General features: G+C 36.1%; 1 long non-coding RNA gene across 4 annotated transcripts; it reads right to left on the bottom strand.

Annotated features, from left to right (window-relative positions):
• Positions 1-19016: 19016 nt before the first annotated feature.
• LOC122001302 lies at positions 19017-21854 on the bottom strand. 4 transcript variants are annotated; one of them, XR_006117314.1, is made up of 6 exons: positions 21622-21854; positions 21194-21531; positions 20331-20399; positions 20077-20212; positions 19554-19729; positions 19017-19443 (listed from the first exon to the last, which is right to left on the bottom strand). It is a non-coding gene; the product is annotated as an uncharacterized LOC122001302 (long non-coding RNA). The 4 variants fall into 4 exon arrangements; XR_006117313.1 differs by having other exon boundaries at positions 20331-21531; XR_006117312.1 differs by having other exon boundaries at positions 20077-20399.
• Between the last annotated feature and the right edge of the window lie 337 nt (positions 21855-22191).

The raw sequence follows: 22191 nt of genomic DNA, 5'->3' as shown, positions 1-22191 counted from the left end.
TCTATGAAATGTTGAAGGTAGAGTGGGGTGGAGGCAACATCCAAATGCAAAGGGACTTCATCACCATGATCGGGAAGTCTTAGAATCAATGCAACATGTTTTTTTTTTGTGAATCTAATCTTCTAATTTTGAAAGATGAAACACTTCGCATGATAGTCCCAATTGTCAAATATATTTTATACAAGGCCTCTAATGTTTGCATTTTGTGGTATGTCTAGGATTCAGGTAAATGATCTTCTACTTATCAACTATATCCATCGCTTATTTGGTTCTAGTGATAATATGAATGATTTAAACTAGGGGCATTACTTTTCTATTATAATTTTTTATGATATGCACGAGAAGTAAATCTTCTAAGGGAGGTTGAAGCACTAGACGCCCATTTAATTCTATAAGCAAATACTTAATATCTTAATGATACATTACAATGTTAATTTTGAACAATAAAATGAGATTAATGTGCTGGTGTTGGTCTAAGCACATTGTAGTAGCTACGGTTTCGATGCTTCTACAACGTGTTAGTCTAAGAACATTGTAGCAGCTATGATTTCATAACTACTATAACATGTTGGTTTGGTCTGAGCACGTTGTGTTGGTGCAGTTAGCATTAATAATCAAACTCGAGTTTTGATGTACAAATGGTTAAGGTCAGATTTTGTGTGTTCTAATCTAGTTACCATGTGTGTAGGACTAAAAGACTTGATGGATCTAGAACACTAGGATGAAGCCTAGTTGGACAATTGGCAGGAAGTCCAGTTTGGTTAGAAAGAACCAGACAGTTAGCAGGAAGTCCAATTGGGTTAGGGAGGACTAGACGATGGGCTAAAATTCAGATGGTGCATATGACAGGAAGATCTAGTGAGTCAAGAAATTGAAGTCAAATAAGTATACAATTGGTAAGTGGAGGTAAGCACTAAAGGATAGAGATCTACTCAGGACGCATTCCCCTTTAAGGGAATACGGTCTGACCTAGGGTTTCAGTAACATCTAAAGGCAGGACTGGACAGTCCCGACACCATCTAAATGTTTTAATACTTATATTTCGTACTATGTTTGTTTTGCTAACCCTGTGATGCAGGAAATTAGAGTTAGAGTTAGGACATTCCAAGTGCTTGGAAGAGATTCAGGCGCCCTGACGTCCGGGCGACTAAAGAGGATCCAAGTGCTCGAAATGACCCGAATCTAACTTTGTGAGCAGATGAGTTGACAGATCCTGGTTAACTAGCCCACATCAACTTCCAGGAGTTTGAGAGTGGTCCAGGTGCCAGGGAAGGGATAGTGGCAAGTATACGGATGTCGTCAAGTAATAAAAATATCGATCCCAGAGGGATTTGATATAAGCACTAGAATCTAAGCACAGGAAACTAGCGAAACAATTGAAAGGTTGAAGATCACAACCACAAATGTAAAGAGAAGTAAGAGAAAGAGAAAGAGTGTTGAGGAATTTGGTTTTGGAAAATATTATGGGTTCGATTTCATTGTGATACTAATTAATGTATCATGGATCACCTATCACCCATCCTCTATTCCTATGCACTTGTAGGAAGTTAAATTCATTACCAGCTCTTCCCCGCGGAGGTCAAGCTAGAATGCTATCTTAATCCATATCTTATGCTACTAAATGGAAGTGATTCCTATAAAATTTGGTAATGAGATACCCCTATCACTAGGGCCCCTCGGTCATACATCACAAAAATATACTAACACACAATAACATAGAGATAGAACTAACAATTATATTCAATTCCCTAATTCCTTGTGGAGAATTACTTCTCCTTTCAAGGCAATGCCATAGATGTCCGGAAATAAGATACTCTTGTCACAAGGGCCCTCGATCATACCATCTAGGGTATTCTTCCTATAGGATTAACAATTCTATACAAATATTCAATCAAACATGAAAATTAAGCTCAAATACACTACACTTACATAAAATAAAATAGATACAAGGCATAACTATGTCATATAAATAGAATATTTTCAAATTCATGAGTTTTACATCAATTCATATCACAATTACTCTCTTAATCCTAGAATAAGATATCTACTCTATAACTAGGAGGATTAAATCACAAGATATCAAGATCTAAGCCAAAAATACCAAAACTCAAGAAGAGAAGGGAAGAAGGTTTATTCTATACGAAGAGTGGCCTTTGGATCCAATCCAAGCTTCTAGAGTGATGGAGATGCTGAATTTAGCTTAAGATCGTCCAAGAAAGTGCTAAAAAAGTCCAAATCTCGTCCAAGTTGGATCTCCCGAAGGGGAGAACCTTCCTCTCTCAAAAAGGGGAAGAAACCCCCTTTATATAGAGCATGGCACTGAGAAGGGGGGGGGGGTGTGAATCCACACGGGCGAAAGCTGGCTTGGCTCTAGTCCGGTAGCACGACCATGTGGATTCTACATTGTCACAGCCTACTATGTCTCTAGAAATTTCATACGGCCATGTGGATTCCACACGGCTGTAACCTGCTTCGTGTCTGGAAATTGACACGACCGTGTGGATTCCACACTACCACAACTTGCTTCTTCTCTGGTTCATTGACATGTCCGTGTGGATTCCACATGGTCGGGGCTTGCTTGCTCTGCTTTATGGCATGGTGGTGTGGGTTCATACGGCCGGAGACTTCTCCTCTGGCCATATGGCACGATCATGTGGATTCCACATGATCGGGCCATTTTTCTTCGTTTGTTCTCCGAGTCATCTACCAACACTGTTTTCTCTCTAAACGGACATCCTGTCAATAAGAAAACACATAAAGAACAGATCTCTGATAAAGAAGAGTAATTATGCTAAAATATAATAAGAGGTGTAAAAGTGCATAGATCAAGTGCAAATAAAGTATGTGAATATGCGTCAAAACAAGAATAAAAGTGTATGTAATCTACGTACATCAAGTTAGAGTTAGGACATTCCAAGCGCCCTGAAGGGATTCAAGCGTTCGGGCATCCAGGCAACCAAAGAGGATCCAAGCACCCAGAATGATCTGAATCTAGCTTTGTGAGTAGATGAGTTGGCAGATGCTGGTTGACTAGCCTACATCAGCTTCCAGGAGTCCGGGAGTGGTCCTGGTGCCCGGGAAGAGATAGCGGCGACTTGGATAGACCTTCACTGAGGTGAAACCACATCAGCAACCCATGCACCCCAAAGGAATCTAAGCACCTGGAGATGGATAAACTCAGTGACAAAGATGGATCAGATAGGCTTTAGTGGAGGCGCTCAGGTATAGTCCAGGCGCCTGAAAAGGCCTATAAAAGAAGCTTCGACCAACAGCTTCAGATCATCAATTATTACTATATGTCCCAATAGGTCGGCTAGAGGGGGTGAATAGTCTGCAATTTATAATTAATACTTCTCTTACTATTCGACCAACAACTTCAGATCATTAATTGTTACTATATGTCCTAATAGACCGGCTAGAGGGGGTCAATAGCCTATAATTTATAATTAATACTTCTCTTGCTATTTGAACTTAGTAAGGAAAACACACAATTAAATGAAAATAAATAACATAAAAATAAATTAAGAGACTCAAAAAATTTACTTGGTTACAACCGAGAAGGTTGTTAATCTAAGGCAGTTGAAAAACTCCACTAGAAGATCTCCTTTGACGAAAGCATAGTAGCCTCTTACAAAGGTTGAAAGTGTAGACTTAAAAACAAAAAAGAATTCGAGTACAGAGTGTGTTGTGTTAAATCTTTGAGCACCAGGGCTCTATTTATAGCTTACTGATTGCAACTAGCTATTTGCTGACGTGGAACCTCCCAGACGTATAGACCCAGTTTGGGCGCCTAGAGTCAGATTGTAAGTCTTGTGCGATCGGCAAGAGTAAGGTAAATTGCCCTGAAAAAAATAAGTATACCCTTTATGAATCTTATGACTTTGATTAAAACAAACACTTTAATAAAAGAAACTAAAATGCATAAAATAAGTATGAGACGCAAATGATTTACTTGGTTTACAATTGGGGAGGTTGCTAATCCAAGGTAAATGTAGCTCAACTCGAAGACTCCTTCATCGACACAAGTCGGAGGCAGAGAAGCCTCGTATAAGACATTGATAATGCAGTCAAAGAAAACAGAAAGAGAACTTTGAATACAGGAAGTGTTGTTCTAAATTGCTCTGGTGAATTTTATCCATTGCTGACGTGGTACGGTCCGGGCACTTGGACCCTCTCCGGGTGCCCTTAGGGTGGCAAATTTTTATCTCCACGCAACGGTTGGAAGATAGACTTTTTCATCTCCGGGCACCTGGACCATGTCTGGGTGTCCGGATCAGTGCTGACATGGACCCAAAGTTCATTCACAGCGACAAGGTGCCCATTGGGCACCCTAGTGGTCTGGGTGCTCGGACGGTCTGGGAGCCCGGACCGGTCAGCTTCATGCTGACCGTCCGACGCTTTCTTCAGTCGCTAGTTTCATCTACTATCGCTTGGGTGATTCTCCGGCCTTCCAAAGTTAAGATCACCCGAACCCAACTCTAACCTCGAGCAGACTTCTATTCCGGCTTCTCATCTCGGAAGTGTCATGCGTGTCCTTCTCACTCCACCAGGGTACTCTTTCACAGCTTCTCATCCCTTGGATGCACTGAGCCTGTAGACTCGATTCCCGTGTCATCCTTCTCGTCCACTACATCTTCCGCTCGACTTTTTGTGTTCTTAAGCTCCTGTATACTTAGACACAAGGAATAAATACACAGGACCTAACTTTACTTAGTTGACCACATCAAAAGTAACACGGGATACTTATAATCTCCCCTTTTTGATATAATCAACCTAAGTTAAGTTAGGGTTAAAAAAAATAAAAAAATAGTAAAATTACAGGGAACTAATTACAATTAATAAATATGTTATGCAATTAATAATTATGCAAAAATTAAAAGATACCTCCCCTAAATTTAATTTATAATTCTCCCCCTTTGATCACATTAAAAATAAGATTATATTCTGAAAATAAATTTGAAATAAATTCTAAGGGATAAAAAAATAGTGACTAATATTTAGAAAAATTATGAAAATATATTTCAAAAATCTAAATTTTATGATTTATAAACTAATTTTGGGAGAAATAATTTTAAAATTATTTTTAATTATTAAAATTCTAAAAAATTTTGTCATGGTTAAACATAATTATCTAAAATAGTGATAAAATTTTCATAAATAAACAAAACTACTTATCAGTAAAGAATTATTTTATACAAAGAGATGAATTTGTAAAGAAAATAATTAATAAATATATTTTGAGCTCTAAAAATCTTGCAACTTTTTCTCAATATTTTGAACATGTGTGCATAACTAATTCTTTTCATATTTTTTTATTTGATCTTTTAAGTTTTCAATTTTTGTAACACCCCACCCTCCTCGCTACTGGACTGTAAGGGAGGAGCGCTACTGGACTACTAACTTTACTTAACTATCCTTGTTCACATGTTGATAGTAATTCCTACAACTCTCAGAGAACTCAAAACTTACAATTAACTAGCAGCGGAAGACTAAATGACTCATCTAATACATTCTTAATAAATGACAATCTTAATAAATTCTTATGCTAGGTCCCAAGGCTTCTATAGTCCAGGCATCACACATCCATCCGCACCTCCTTGTCGCCTTCCTTTGCTATAACTTTTCCTTTCCTTTATCTGCAGTAAGAGGAAATGCAACTATAAGCAAAATTACTTAGTAAGCGCTATCTAACTCACAAAACTCGAATATGCATGTGAATATACTGAAATTTAAAAGTTGAATGCTCAAAAGGAAAACTACTCATGCTCATCTACAAGCAAAAGAAACATACTGAGATGCTAAACGTGTAAAACAAATCTATACAATCATGCTAGCATAATCTTGCTGAATTTTAAACACTTTCTGAATCTTATTTCACTTGTTTAAAAACTTATACTTTAATACTTTTATACTTATGTGAAAATTATTTTACTTGTTCAAAAGCTTATACTTATAATACATTAAAATAATAATCAACTTTCTTCTTGGGCCCGACAATTGTACTTGCTATGCGTGCATCACTAACTAGACCCGAGATAGCTGGTTCCGAATCTAGTAGGGTTTACTAGGTTATCTAAACCTAGGGACGACTATGGGAGCCCAACCCAAGGACAACTGAGAGTCCAGAACAGTGTCACTGATAAAAGTAAAATACTGATTTATAAGATGATTTATCTTAATTACTTCTTCTTTAAATGTCTTGGCATTTTAAAGAGCACCTTGTGTGTCAAAATCCCTAAAGTCTTGACTTTGGGATCTACTTAAGACCTTGGCTTTTTTCTTTCTTTTCTTTATCTTTCTTATACTTGTTAATACCTCTAATAAAAGAATGCTTCTTTAAAAATTGAAATGTTTAAACAAATTCTAACTTTGAAATGCATAAACAAAAATCTGCATACTATGCTAATCAAAATTCTGCATATTATACTAATCAAGATTCTGCATTCTATGCTACACTATTTCTGTATACTATGCAAACATAAATTCTGCACTATAATACTTAACCAAACTGCACTATAATCTTTTTCTTTAAAAATTGCACTATAAGTTCCACCAAAAATCTGCACTACAAGTTCCACCAAAAATCTGCACTATAAATTCCACCAAAAATCTGCACTACAAGTTCCACCAAAAATCTGCACTATAAACTTTAAAGAAATCTGCACCATAAGCTCTTAAGAAATCTGCACTACAAGCTCTAAAGAAATCTGCTCTAAAGAAATCTGCATTTTAAGCTCTAAGAAATCTGCATTACAAGCTTAATTAAAATCTGTACTATAAGCTTACATAAAAATCTGCACTATAAGCTTAATTAAAATCTGCACTATAGGCTTAATTAAAATTTGCAGTATAAGCTTAAATAAAAATCTGCACTATAAGCTTAATTAAAAATCTGTACTGTAAGCTTAATTAAAAATCTGCACTATAGGCTAAATTAAAATCTGCACCATAAGCTTAATTAAAATCTGCACTATAAGCTTACATAAAAATCTACATTATAAGCTTAATTAAAATCTGCACAATAAGCCTATATAAAAATCTGCACTATAAGCTTAATTAAAATTTGCACTATAGGCTTAATTAAAAATCTACACTACAAGCTTAATTAAAATCTGCACTATAGGCCTAATTAAAATCTACACTATAAGCTTAAATAAAAATCTGTACTATAAGCTTAATTAAAAATCTGTACTATAAGCTTAATTAAAAATCTGCACTATAGGCTTAATTAAAATCTGCACCATAAGCTTAATTAAAATCTTCACTATAAGCTTAATTAAAATCTGCACTATAAGCTTACATAAAAATCTGCATTATAAGTTTAATTAAAATCTGCACTATAAGCCTACATAAAAATCTGCACTATAAGCTTAATTAAAATTTGCACTATAGGCTTAATTAAAAATCTGCACTACAAGCTTAATTAAAATCTGTATTAGAAGCCTACATAAAAATCTGCACTATAAGCTTAATTAAAATCTGCACTATAGGCTTAATTAAAAATCTGCACTATAAGCGCTTCTCATGCTTCGAATTCAAGAAGAACAAAGGTCCGAAACTATTCCTATTGCAGGTGAGAAGCACTTACCTTTGCGTTCTTGGGCTTACAACCAGAAAGAAAACTTCTAGGGTTTGCGGGAATTGCAAGCTTCGACCCCTCCTTCGTGCTCACAGTTTCCCCTTGACGAGAGGATCACAACCATGTGAAGATCTCCCGGAAATCTCCCTTGGCCGGCCGCCGGAGAGGAACCCTAGATCCCCCCTTTTTTTCCTTCGCCCAAACAGGAGACGCTGTGCCGTCGGGAGAGAAAAGGAGAGGAGAGGTTTAGGTTTTGGAAAATAATCCCTAAGTTCTCCCTTTTTATAACTTAATATTTCTGTTAACTATCTTAAATAAATTCGCTACCTTTTCTAAACAGACAAATCCAACATCAACTTATCCCTTTTATAATCCAATATTCTGTTGTATCTTAAATAAATTCGCTACCTTTTCTAAACAGACAAATCCAACATCAACTTATCCCTTTTATAATCCAATATTTTGTTAACTATCTTAAATAAATTCGCTACATTTTCTAAATAGACAAATCCAACATCAACTTATCCCTTTTATAATCCAATATTCTGTTAACTATCTTAAATAAATTCGCTACCTTTTCTAAACAGACAAATCCAACATCAACTTATCCATTTTATAATCCAATATTCTGTTAACTATCTTAAATAAATTTTGCTATCTTTTCTAAACAGACAAATCCAACATCAACTTATCCATTTTATAATCCAATATTCTGTTAACTATTTCTAAACAGAACTGCCTGCTTGACCACTTGGTCAGCCGAATTTACTTAAGGCTTGGTTCGGCCGGAGGTTGCAAGTTTGAATCTCGGCTAATTTTTTTTATTTTTTGCAACTTGTTTCTTTTGGTAAAAATATCAAACGAACTCCAAAAATTACATAAAAATACTCTAAAAATTTCTAAAAATCTCTAGAATTTTTCTAAAGCATTTCTAAATATTTTTAAGTACTATTAGGACTCGAAATGAGGAAATTTGGGTTGTTACATTTTTGATGTTTGACTTGTCGAAATCTTCTAATCGACAAGATTTTGCTAAAGTTCCTTTTAATTCTAAGTTTTCCTTTAATAATTTTTCATTCTGAGTTTCTAATTAACAAGAATTCTTAGAAAACATCTTAATAAACTTGTATAATTTATCAGGAGGTAGAGATCATACCTGACTTACCTTGTCGATTTCATTATTTGATGCTCCCCTTGTATTGCTGCTTTTTTCTGAAGTGACTCCCCCTTCGTTGATGCTCTCGATGCTCATTTTGGATGAGCTCACTTCATCATCTTCTTGGTGACTTGCCATCAGTACAAGTCCGACGTAGGCTTCGATTTTCGATTCTGATGATGACGTTTTGTCCCACGTGGCCTTTAGATTTTTGTGCTTCGTCTAGGTCAATTTTTTGTTCTTTTCCTTGTCCTTCAGTTTTGGGCAGTAGTCCTTTATATGCCCTTCTTCTTGATAGTTATAACATCTTACCTTTCATTTACTTCGTGAATGTTTCTTAGCCCGCAACTTGTTAAATTTGTTAGTTTTAAGGAGTTTACTAAATTTTCTTACCATAAACGTGTCTTCATCTTCGTCAAGTGACGTGTCTGAATCTGGTTCGCCTTTCTGATTAGCCTTACGTGCTAGGTTTTGAGTCATCTTTTCTTCTTTATTCTTTAAGCCCACACATCTTGATTCGTGAAGTTCAAATATAGAAAATAAATTTTCTAAAGTACTCATCTCGAGGTCCTTAGAGATATAAAATGAGTCGACTATCGAAGTCTACTCGGGTGTTCTTGAAAATGAATTTAAAGTGTACCTTAAGAAATCTTAGTTTGTTACATTTTCTCCGAAATTCGTTAGTCCAGTGATCAGTTCTTTGATCCTCGAGTGTAGATGTATGATTGTTTCACCTTCTTCCATCCGGAGGTTGCTTCCGGAGCAGGTCCTGTCTTGTGAGTTTCGCCCCTAAGTTCCCTTCGTGCAGTTCCAGGAATTTCTCTGACTGACTCATAGGCTTCGATCCGATTAACTTCTTGTGGTGGTAAAACGCTCAGCAGATGGAATTCTGCCTTACCATCTATCATGAAGTCAATTTTCTCCTTCTTCATCTACTGATATTCTTCTTTGTCAGCTCATTGTTGATCCTTAGGTGCTACAAAGTCATATTTCATAATTAAAATTAATTCAAAAATTAGTTTTGAAGAATGCCTCCATCTTCTATTTCCATGTCGCGAACTCCCCCTCAAACTTAAGCGGGTAGATGTTTGGTCTGGTCATTTCTTGTGTCCTTCTGAAGTATCCTCGCTTTGATGCCAATTGTAGGTTCCATGCGATCAGCAAGAGGAGGGTGAATTGCCCTAAAAAAATAAGTATACCCTTCTCGAAACATATGACTTTAATTAAAACAAACACTTTAATAAAAGAAACTAAAATGTATAAAATAAGTATGAGAGACACAATTTACTTGGTTTGCAATCAGGAAGGTTGTTAATCCAAGGCAAATGTAGCTCAACTTGAAGACTCTTTCTTTGAAACAAGTCAAAGATAGAGAAACCTCATATAGGATGTTGACAACGCAGAATAAAGAAAACAAAAAAGAGAACTTTGAGTATAGAAAATGTTGTTCTAAACTGACTGAACCAAGGCTCTATTTATAGTGCTCTAGTGAATTTTATTCATTGCTAATATGGCGCGGTCTAGGTTCCTAGACCCTCTTCAAGCACCCTCAAGGTGGAAAATTTTATCTCCATGCAATGGCTTCACATAACGGCTGGATGATAGACTTTTTCATCTCCGAGGGCCTGGACCATGTCCGGCCCAGACCGGTGCTGACGTGGACCCAAAGTTGATCTACAGTGTCGAGGTGCCCTTTGGGCACCCTGGTGGTCCGAGCGTTAGGACCATCTTGTCCAAGTGCCCGGACGATCCAGGCTCTCGGGCCAGTCAGCTTCATGCTAACCATCTGACGCGTTCTCCAATCGCTGGCTTCGTCTCCTATCGCTTGGGTGATGCTCTAGCCTTCCAGAGTTGAGCTCACCCAAACTCAACTCTGGCATTTTTCTCGAGCAGACTTCCGTTCTAGCTTCTCGTCCCTCAGAAGTACTACGCGCATCCTTCTCGCTCCATCGGCGTACTCTTCCATAGCTTCTCATCCGTCAGATGCACCGAGCCCGTCGACTTGATTCATGTGTCATCCTTCTTGTCCATCGCATCTTCTGCTCAACTTCCTGTGTTCCAAAACTCCTGCACACTTAGACACAAGGATCAAATACATAGGACCTAACTTGACTTTGTTGACTATATCAAAACCAACACGGGGTACTTACACAGATGACATGGACTCCAGTGTCGATCCTCGCTGCAACGGTTCGTTGATCTGGCCAAGACTGCTCCGGGTGCCTCGACCTGGTCCGGGCACCTGGACTTGATCAATTTTCAAGTTGACTAATTTTTTGTCTAGTAGCTTGGGTGATACTTCGACTGTCCAGAGTTGAGCTCACCCAAATCCAACTCAGGTCTTCTCCTTGAGTAGTCTTCCTCCCTATCTTCTCTTCCCTCGGAAGCGCTACGCGTATCCTTTTCATCCATCGGTGTATCCTTCCACAACTTCTCGTCCCTCGGATGTACCAAGCCCGTCTACTCATTTCCCGTGTCATTCTTCTCATTAATTACCCTTCCACAACTTCTTGTATTTCTAAGTTTCTGCATACTTAAACATAAGACAACAAAACACAAAATCTAATTTAACTTGGTTAATCACATTAAAATTCACTGGGGGTACATACAATCTTCCTTTTTTGAAATACATCAATCTAAGTTATGTTAGGGTTAAAACAAAATAATTTAATCAAATAAAATTACAGGTATTTAAAAAAATTGCAATAAAAAAAATTAAACCTTCCCCTTATCATAATCTCTAATTTCTCCTCATTTGATCACATCAAAAACATGTTAGGGAAAATGTGAAAAAATTGTTATAAAAATATTGTAAATTTTTCTAAAGGTTTTAAACAGAGTATACAAAAACTTATCATTTTACCGAAATTATTTTTCAAATAGAGTAATTTTTACTAATTAATTCTTTGTTTTAACAAAAATATTTGAAAATTATTTTATGTTTCAAAAAATCTTAAAATTTTTTGTCAATATGAAGCATGAATATTCGAACCAAAAGAAAAATATTCACAAATAAAATATTTTTATTTTAATCTAAATAAATATTTTTGAACATCAATAATTAATTTTAAAATTAAATAATTAAAAATAGAATTTGTCATCTAAAAATCTTGTTGATTATTTTAAACATTCAAAATATAACCGTCTTTATCCAAAAAATTAGGTTTTTTAAAATTAATCTCAGAAAAATTTTAAATTTTAGTTTTTCAATCAAAATTTCATAAAAAATAATTACTAGTCAAAAAAATTTTAAAACTTTTATACTAATAGCTAATCCATTTGTGCATCACATAAAAAAATTCCAAAAAAAACATGGAGAGAAGATTTACAAAGTAATTAATTTTTCTAAAAATGTTAAAATTAAAGTAAATTAATATTTAAGAATGCAAATAAAATCAATTTAACAGTTTAGAACAGGGTTATGAACCCAAAATAAATTTCAACCTACTATATTTATTAGAAATTTTCTTGGAATATAATTTCTTGACTTTTTTTATAATTTGACTCCTATAGTTTTTAAAATATCAATTAAGACCTTTATAATTTCTAAAATTTGAAATTTGTAAAAATTGGAAGATGCATAAGCCTTTTTCAATTAGTCTATTTGATCTTTAAATTTTGATTTTTCTGTTTGAATTTTATCAAATTGTTCCAACAGATATTATTTAGCTAAATTTATTTTTAACTCATTGTTTTCTTTTTGTAAATTCACACACTTAGTTTGTAATTTATATAAAGACCTAGATAGCATTTTTATTACTTCATAAAGTTGATCAGGAGATAAGTTTTATACATTACTTACCATGTCGGACTCATAATTTAGAGCTCCCCCTTCATCGATGCTTTTAGTGCTTATCTCGGATGAGATTTCGTTGTTTTCTTCATCTTGGTGTCCTAAAATTAGCTCAAATCTGGCGTATGCTTTGACTTCAAATTCTAATGATGTTTCATCCCATGTATCTTTCAAGTTCTTGTGCTTCAATCATCTTGGTCCTTTGTCTTTATCCTTAATTTCCAACGCTTTTTCAATTTTGGGTAGTTATTTTTTACATGTCCTTCATTATAATTGTAGCACCTTATTTTCCTTTTACCTCAATGAAGATTAATGGCCTGCAACTTGTTAAAATTGTTAGACTTAAAGAACTTTGAAATTTTTCTTACTATATATGCTCTTTCATCTTTGTTGAGGGATATATCGGAATCAAATTTGTCCTTCTTGGCTTTCAGCGTTAGACTCTGACTAGGATCCTTTTCTTTTCTTAAACATGCACATCTAGACTATGTAATTCCAAAGTTGAAAATAATTCTTCTAAATTGTTGGTGAAGGTTGCGCTAATAATCTGATTTTGATGTATGACAAATAAGCTAAAGTTAGATGTATTGTTTGTCTAACATTTTTACCAAGTGTGCAGGAGTTGACTGGTCTGAAGTACCTGACACCAAGCTGAAATCTAGCTAGGTCTGTGGGACCCAATAGCTAGTGGGAAGTCCAGATAGGTTCGTAGGGCCCGATATTTGGCGGGAAGTTTGGTTGAGTCCGCGGGACCTGACAACCGGTGAAAATCTAGTTGGATCTGTGGACCTGATAACTGGTGGGAAGACATGGCGAGTCAAAGGCAAGTCAAGTAACTATAGTTGGTAAGTGAAGGTAAGCAACTGGAGGAGAGATCCAGTGAGGACGCGTTCCCTGTTAAGGGAACTGTAAGCGTCGATCCAACTTAAGCCCATTTGGAAAACCTAAGTTGAGATCTTGAATAGATACCGGTCTTGAGGAGACAGGATCTAATTACTACTCCTATATGCTGAGTTGTACGAACACTGTTTTGCAGGATGAACCTATTTTTGTTGCCCAGGACTAACCCTTTTTGTAGAAAAATAAGGAGCTGAAAAAGGGGGTCTGGGCGCCCAAAAGGGGTCTGGGTGCTCAGAGTCCAGGCGCTTAGAGCTTGTCCGGGAGCTCTAGCGATCCAGGCGCTCAGAGTCGGTCAAGGCGCCTAGACCGCAAAATTTATTAGGCTAATGTAAAGCGTGTCGACTAGCCGAGCCACATGGTCCAGACGCCCGGAGGGGTTCCAGGAGCCCAGAATGGACCTATTTAAAGGTCTTCAACCAGGAGCTTAAAAACTACAACTACTACAAGTTTCTCTCTTGCGTGTTGCTCCGAAAAGGCTCCGACAACACCGAAAAGTTGCTTCGAAGTTCACAGAATAAGAGACTGCATTTTGTTTATTTTCTGTTTGTCGATAAATTTTATTTCTAGTTCTTGTACTCAACTCTTGTAATACTTTTTGTGAACTAATATTCATTTCCCAACTAAAATACTAGACGAGTGCGGACCTTAGAGTAGGAGTCGTCGAAGGCACCGAACCAAGTAAAACTTAGTTTGTTTGCATTATTTTTTTTCTTCCGCTGTGCACTTATTTTTAATTCACTCTCAATTTTTTTGATGAATGCTATTCCCCCCCCCCCCCCCCCCCCCTCTAGCATCTTCCCAATCCTACATAAATTACTTACCTCCATGTTTTTTGAGAAGTAGTAGGCATCTACTATTGATGGTCACTCTTGAGTTCTCGGAAAGACGTTGAGAGCATATCGGATTGAGTCCTGATTTGTTACCATTTCTCTAAGGTTCATCAGTTCATTGATAAACTCCTTGATCTTTCCGTGTAATTGGGCTACTGTTTCTCTTTTTATGATTTGGAGGTTCATCGGCTGAATTCTAAGCAAGTTTCGTCTGGCTAGCTTAGCCTCCAAGGTCCCTTCATGAAATTCTAGGAATTTTTCTTAGAGTTCTTTGACGGAGTTGTAAGCACCAATTCGGTTGATTTCTTATGGTGGTAGAATGTTTAGCAGATCAAATTCTGCTTTATAGTTTGCCACGAAGTCGGCCTACACTTTTTTGCTCTATAAGTGCTCTTCCTTGTCAGCTCCATGTTGATCTATAGGTACTACAAAATCATATTTGATTGTTCATAAAATTTTGAAATATATTTTAAAGAATACATCCATCTTATTTTTCCAAATCGTGAAATCCCCCTCAAACTTCTATAGATGAATGCTTGATCCAACCATCTTTTTATTGCTTTAGTTGGTGATGTGAGCCAAGAAGAGGCATTGAAGGGAATTAGGGGACCCATGATGAAGTCCAAGACTAAGAGAATGAAGCAAGTTTTGGAAGGCTTAATAATGTGGCTCAAGGAAAAGGAGGATCAATGCACAAGGGAGGCAACAACTAAATGGATCACATTCATTCAAATTGAAAGTGAAATTGGACCAACATGAGGACCATTTTCGTATGTATTTTTTTTGGGGGGGGGGGGGGGGGTTTCTAAAGTGACTTTTGATGTCCTTTGTGGGGTTTTAATACATTTTTGAGAGTCCCTAAGCTAGTATAATAAATACCATGCATGCATGGTTGTATGAAGCTAGTATTAGGGATTAGTGGTTACATTAGTGGATAATAAATACCATGCATGCAAGCATGATATTTATTGCATAATTAGTGCATAGTGGATCTTAAGGGATGTTAAATAGGAGAACTCTTGTATGGAAAATCAAGTAAGTTTGAATGAAAATTTTAGTTTCTCTTTGGTGAGAGCTTCCTTCTAGTTCTTAGGTAAAGAACTAATTTCGATCTTATCAAGGCAACTTGTGGCGATCAAACCCCATGACTTATCACTCACCTTCTCATCTTGCTTGAGTGTGGCGTCAAATACCCTTCCCCAAGCTGAATTTCAAGGCGATCCATTTACAAGATTCCTTATTATTTGGTATCAGAGCCTTAGCTCCTTGATTTTTAGGTTTGTGTCTTGTTTTCATCTTTGTTCTTGTCCATCTTTATTGATCTCTCCGTCCCTATCTTTCGTAAATTTTTATTCACTATTTGGGTCCTCAACTCAAAAAAAAAAATTAGAAAAAAAAATGGAATCATTAGTCATTGGTTTCTGATTAAAAAAATAAAAAAAGAAAAAAAAGGAGGATTTGTGAATTGAAAGGACTCAATATTCTTTCTTTGTAAAATCTAAATTCAAAGATATTCCTTTCATTGCTCTTGATCATTGCTGAATTTCTCGTTTTATCCATTTATTTCTCTTGTTCTACTCATATTTCTCTTGTTGGTTTCTTGTTCACTTGATTGTCTACTTGTTGTCTTGAGAAAGACATTGATAAGGTTCTTTCCTTAAGAGCTTATAAAGGAAGCTAAGTGGATAAATTTGAGTGCAACCACGTGAGTAGAGTGGTGAGGTCCGTCTAACATTTCTTTTGTAATTTTTCTTGCCATCTTCTTTTTTTTTTTTTTTTTTTTGCAAGCATGAGTGGGGAAAAATCACCTTATTCCCCTAGGCCAGATCTTAATAGGCTTCAAATGGAGGCACTTACTCAACAATTTAAAAGAATGCTTCAAAGGCAACTTGAAGGAATACACAAAAGGATGGACCGACTTGAAGGAGAAAATGTTTCCAACCGTGGGGGCAATTCTAATCATGAAGAATCTCGTCAAAGTGACCCATTTTATGATTCACCAAGAGAAAGAAGGAGGCATGAAGGGGGAAGAAGATGTGAGAGAGGAGGTAGAGACCACAGACGAGAAGATGATCTAGGAGGTGTGAAAGTCCAGATACCTTCCTTCCAAGGGAGGAATGGCCCCAAAACATATCTTGAGTGGGAGATGAAAATAGAGCAAATCTTCTCATGCCACAATTACAATGATGCAAAGAAAGTAAAGGTGGTTGCCCTTGAGTTCACCGATTATGCCTTAATTTGGTGGGATCAATTGCAAAAGGAGAGAAGAAGGTATGGAGAGCATCCTATCAACACTTGGGACGAAATGAAGACTTTGATGAGAAGGAGATTTGTGCCTTCCCACTACCACAGGGAATTGCACAACAAATTGCAAAGACTCCCCCAAGGGAGTAGGAGTGTGGATGATTACTACAAGGAGATGGAGGTGGCTTTGATTAGAGCCAATATTATGGAGGATAGGGAAGCTACCAAGGCTCAGTTTCTCCATGGCCTAAACTGAGATATTGGAGACATTGTGGAGTTGCAACATTATGTGGACTTAGTGCATCAAGCAATGAAAATAGAGCAACAATTAAAGAGAAAGGGTGTTATGAAGAAATCCTCTTCTCCAAACTACTCTTCAAGTCGGAAGGATAAGCCAAAGGAGGGTTCTTCTTCAAATTATAAGGATGCAGCAAGCACTAAGAAGCCTATTCCTACTACCTCTGCTTCCACTTCTAAGAGTAGGGATATCAAGTGTTTTAGGTGTTTGGGAAAAGGTCATATTGCATCTGAATGCCTGAATAAGAAGACTATGGTGGTGAGGGATAATGGGAGTATCTCTAGTGAAGAATTTCTTCTCATTCCTCTTCCTCAAGCGATGAGGAAAATGATGGAACAGCCTATGCACAAAATGGAGATCTCTTGGTGGTTAGGAGATTATTGGGAAGCCAAGCCAAGGAGCATGAGGAGGACCAAAGAGAAAATATTTTTCATACCCGCTGCCTTATTCAAGGTAAGACATGCTCTATGATCATTGATGGTGGAAGTTGTACCAATGTGGCAAGCACTAGGTTGGTCACCAAACTCAACCTCAAGACTACACCACATGCAAGACCATATAAACTCCAATGGCTAAGTAATAGTGATGAATTGGTAGTGAACCAGCAAGTGTGGATTAATTTCTCCATTGGCAAATATGAAGATCAAGTTCTATGTGATATTGTGTCTATGGAGGCAAGCCACATTCTTCTTGGAAGACCTTGGCAGTTTGATAGGCGAGCTCACCATGATGGATTCTCCAACAAGTTCTCTTTTGTCCATAATTCTCGTAAAGTCACACTTGTATCGTTATCACCTAGGAAGGTTTGTGAGGATCAAATAAAAATGAGAGAGAAAAGAGAAAAAGAAGAGCGAGAGCTTAAGAAAAAGAAAGAGTGTGTGAAAAAGAAAATACTTGATTTTGAGGACAAAATTCAAAAGAAAAGAGAGAATGAGGAAAAGAAAGAGAGAAAAATAGAAAATTTATTTACAAGAGGAAGTGAGGTGAAGAAAGCTTATTTGACAAGGCAGCCTATATTTCTTCTTTTGTGCAAGGAAACTTGCTTGGAATCTAATACTAACTCCTTGCCTAGTGATGTTGTTGTTATTTTGCAGGATTTTGAGGATGTGTTTCCCAAGGAAGTACCTCACGGTTTGCCTCCAATGAGGGGGATTGAACACCAAATAGGCCTTATTCATGTGCTTCTGTGCCCAAATAGGCCAGCTTATAGGAGCAACCCTCAAGAAACAAAGGAGATACAAAATCAAGTAGAGGAGTTATTGCAAAAAGGATGGGTCAGAGAAAGTTTAAGTCCTTGTGTTGTACCCGTAATTCGAGTGTGGATGGATCATGGAGGATGTGCACTGACTATAGAGCCATCAACAATATCACAATTCGGTATAGACATCCTATCCCTAGTCTTGATGAATTGCATGGTGCTTGCTTCTTTTCTAAAATTGATTTGAAAAGTGGGCACCATCAAATTAGGATAAGGGAAGGGGATGAATGGAAAACAGCTTTCAAAACCAAATATGGATTGTATGAATGGTTAGTAATGCCTTTTGGGTTAATTAATGCACCAAGCACTTTTATGAGGCTTATGAACCATATCTTACGAGAATTTCTTGGAAAATTTGTGGTAGTATACTTTGATGATATTTTGGTATATTCCAAGAGTTTTGTTGAGCATATTGCACATCTCCAATCTGTCTTGCATGTCCTTAGAAAGGAAAAACTATATACTAACTTGAAAAAGTGTTCTTTTTGCACTAATCATGTGGTTTTTCTTGGTTTTGTCACAATTCACTACAAGAAAACATGGCTTCAGAGACGAAAAATTCTGTCTCTGAAAGTCATTTTTCTGTCTCTAAAGAATGTTTGAGACGGAATATTCTGTCTCAAAAATCCGTTAGTGAAAGCCCCGTAGCTAATTTTGAGACAGAAATATTCCGTCTCTAATTTCAAAAACAAATTTAAAATTTGTTTATAAATTTGTTTTTAATTTAACTAAATGAAATTAATTTCAAATACAAATTTTGTTTCTAATTTTGTTTTAAATTTGTCTTTAATCTGTCTCAAATTACCTAACAAATATAATCTTTAATCTATTTATCAATCCATTTATAATTCTGTTTATAAATCCACATATAAATTTATTTTCAAATTTATCACTAATTTTATCTATATTTCATATCTACATATTACTTTACAATAAGCAATCACAAATTTCAAATAAATTAAAAATATTAAAATAACTAATTTCTAAATCCAACAGTACAATATGATTACCATTGAGATAAATAAACATTCACATAGTCTTGAGATAAAAGCAATCATACATTACGATTCCAATTTTCTTTTCCTTTTAATAATTTCTTCCTCTATCCTCTTGCTAGTAGTATGCATGTCTTCAATTTCTTGTGATAATTCTGTATTCATCTTATTAGAGCAAATCTGTTGAAACTTTAATTATTTTATCTTCCAAAGTGTCGATCGCGTTGAAGTTCATACACCATCCCCTTGCATGATTCACCCATCACATCACATCACTGTAGACTGCCACCTTCTAGCAAATTTTTCACCCATTACATCACATCATTATTGAAGATTGAATGAAGAATGAGTAGAGTAGTCATCAACATTTTGTTTTTCTCTATTTTGTTCCTGTTCATATTACATTAACTTGTATTAGTCTAATAAATATGAAAATAAACAAATGAGATACATACATGATATAATATAAAAATAATGAAAAATTAAATTTTTTAACTTACACTAACGCAAGTCGATTTGTTATCTGCGAACTCTTTGATACCGTTGCTAAAAATTAAAAGAAGAATGCAGACATATTTTCCAATAATAGAAGCAAATATTTTGAATCTTTGTAAAGGCTTCACATAGAACTTGAAGATTGTCAAATATTCTGAATAAATGGAAGTATCATTGACACCTGTGAAAGTATCATCTGAAAGGTTAGAGAAAAACAATAGGCCAAGTCAAGGAACTTAAAAATTCAATCGGGTAAAAATTTTCTTCTCTATATGTCTGAGAAAAACAATCAATTATTATTCAACTAATATTCATAATGCAAAACTTCCTTTGAACACCATGTCTGCTATTGTATAAACCAGGATGCAAGGAAGTTTGATAGGAAATCAAGTCCTTTTAAAACTATAGGTTACTTGCAAGAAAAATCCAGTTGGAGAAAAAATTATTAAAATGGGCTTTAAAGCAGCCAAGTGTAATACAATACATCAACAGTAACAATAAGATGAGAAGGAACTAGTAAAGAAATACCTTCTTTTGGTGATCAGAGAGATTTGAAGAAGATAGCCTCATCTTTGAAAGTTGAAAATAAACCCTTTGCAATAAGAACAAAACCTTGGATCTTAACTTCATCGAGTAGTGCAACCATTGGCAATTTTATGAATGACTAAAGAGATGAAAAGCAGGCAGTGAAATGGTTTGAAGAACATTATTGCATTTACAATGCACCATAAGCTTATGAAGAGAAATGAATGTTGAAAGATGAAAAGGAAATTTAGGAGTACTTTTTTTTTTGTGATGATCAACTCTAATGAAGAAATTGTCCAACTATTCGCAATGACTCTGCAAATGAACTAAGAAAACACAGACACATTCAATGAGTTCAGCTCGAATAATGTTGAAAAATTACTCATACTTGAAGCAGCAGAGAATTGCACAAGAAAGGAACAAAACTAAAAACAAGGACTGCACAACTCAAGAGGAAATATAACCATAAGTAAGAGATTGCAATTGCAAAATAATCTCAGTAACTAATTTAATATAGTATCCAGAAATCTTGTGACAGAAATGGAGGACACAGGTTGAACTAATTTCCAAGCCTTTGGCAAGCAAGTTGGCACACCATTGACAATGAAATGAAGCAAAATAATTATGCGGTTGCTTGTAAGCAAGGTTCTAGTGTGTGGAACTCAACATATTTGGAGAAGCAAAAGCCAAAACTTGCAAAAGGAAATACAGACTAAAATCAAAATCAACTAAGCAGAAGAAACACTAAAGAATATTAATCAACAAAATGTCACATTGGTAGAATCAACATTGAAGTAAACAAGAAATGTCAAAGAATAAAGGTTTGTCTTGACAACAAGCATTGCTATTCGAAATGGATGTATGTTGAAGTTTAATTCCAGAAAAATTAAGAAATTTACAACATGAAGATCATATTTTGCAGAAGAGAACAGATCGTCAATGGAAAAAAATCAATCTTTAGTTGGAAAGCAAGAAGAAATAGAAAATGTAGGGGAAGTAGATGTCAATCATCCAGTAGCCAACAAATGCAGCAACAATCACACCAAAATCAATCCCTAATCCAACATGAAAGGAAATGCAGCCGGGCAAAATCGCTTCGTTTTCAATCGGGTCTACTCACCTATTCCAATGGTCATTTCTTCCACTTCCAGGAGGTATTCTGGCGGCGGGTCAAAGGAGAAGGCGGCACAATGCTGATGTCGAAGAGGATCACGCCAAAGGTGGGATCGGTGACCATGATCCCCATAACCACGAATTTAAGGAACAGCTGCTCCTGCGCCCACCCGACCACCCTACAGAGTGTCGTAGCTGAGGTTCCCCCGCACCTTGTTGTCGAAGTAGGTGAGCCCATCTTCGTAGTGCGCATAGCAGGGGCCATAGAGTCGGACCTCGAGGAGACCAAAGGCGTCGTCGTAGGAGAAGCACTTGACGAACTTGGGGATCAGCTTGTTGGGGAGGCTGTGGTTCCAGAGGAGGTCATGGATGGTGGTGGAGTATGGGTGGATTTAAAAACTTAGATTCTACAATGCGATTTGGGGAAGAAAAAACCTTAATTTGGTCTCTTTCGATCTTGGCGAAGGCGACGATGTTGAGCACTGGAGGCTTACCAATGGCGGCTTTGAAGCGGCCGCGAGCGTCCTTGCAGCCGTGGGCGTCCTTGCCGCCGTGGGCGTCCTTGTCGCCGTAGCCCAGTCGTCCTCATCGCCATGCAAGGTGCACGACTTGCTTGTGAGGAGGCTTGGACGCTTGGTTACAAGGAGGAGTTAGGTCAAGAGCGATGAAAGAGGAAAGGCAAAAGAAATAATAAGTTAAAGGGAAATAAATTATTTATATTTATATGTATTTAATATTATTTTTTAATAAATTTATATGAAATATTAGTTTAAATTTATTTTATATTTTATCTTAATTTTTTTTTAGATATTATATATTTTTTAAATGAAATACGTTTGTATTTTTTTAACAAATCTATGTCAATTTAAAATGGATTTTTTTCATCTCAAATTTTCATCAAACTTTAAAGGAATTTTTTATAAAAATTACACAATTTCAAATTGTATTTATAATTTATATTTATTTTTATTTATTAAAATTTAGTTATAATTTTGTCAAAAAATC

Source organism: Zingiber officinale, chromosome 7A (assembly GCF_018446385.1).
Source record: "Zingiber officinale cultivar Zhangliang chromosome 7A, Zo_v1.1, whole genome shotgun sequence".
In the NCBI taxonomy this organism is placed as follows: domain Eukaryota; kingdom Viridiplantae; phylum Streptophyta; class Magnoliopsida; order Zingiberales; family Zingiberaceae; genus Zingiber; species Zingiber officinale.
Note: the sequence above shows the minus strand (reverse complement) of the source record. Positions and strands in the feature narration are given on the sequence as shown.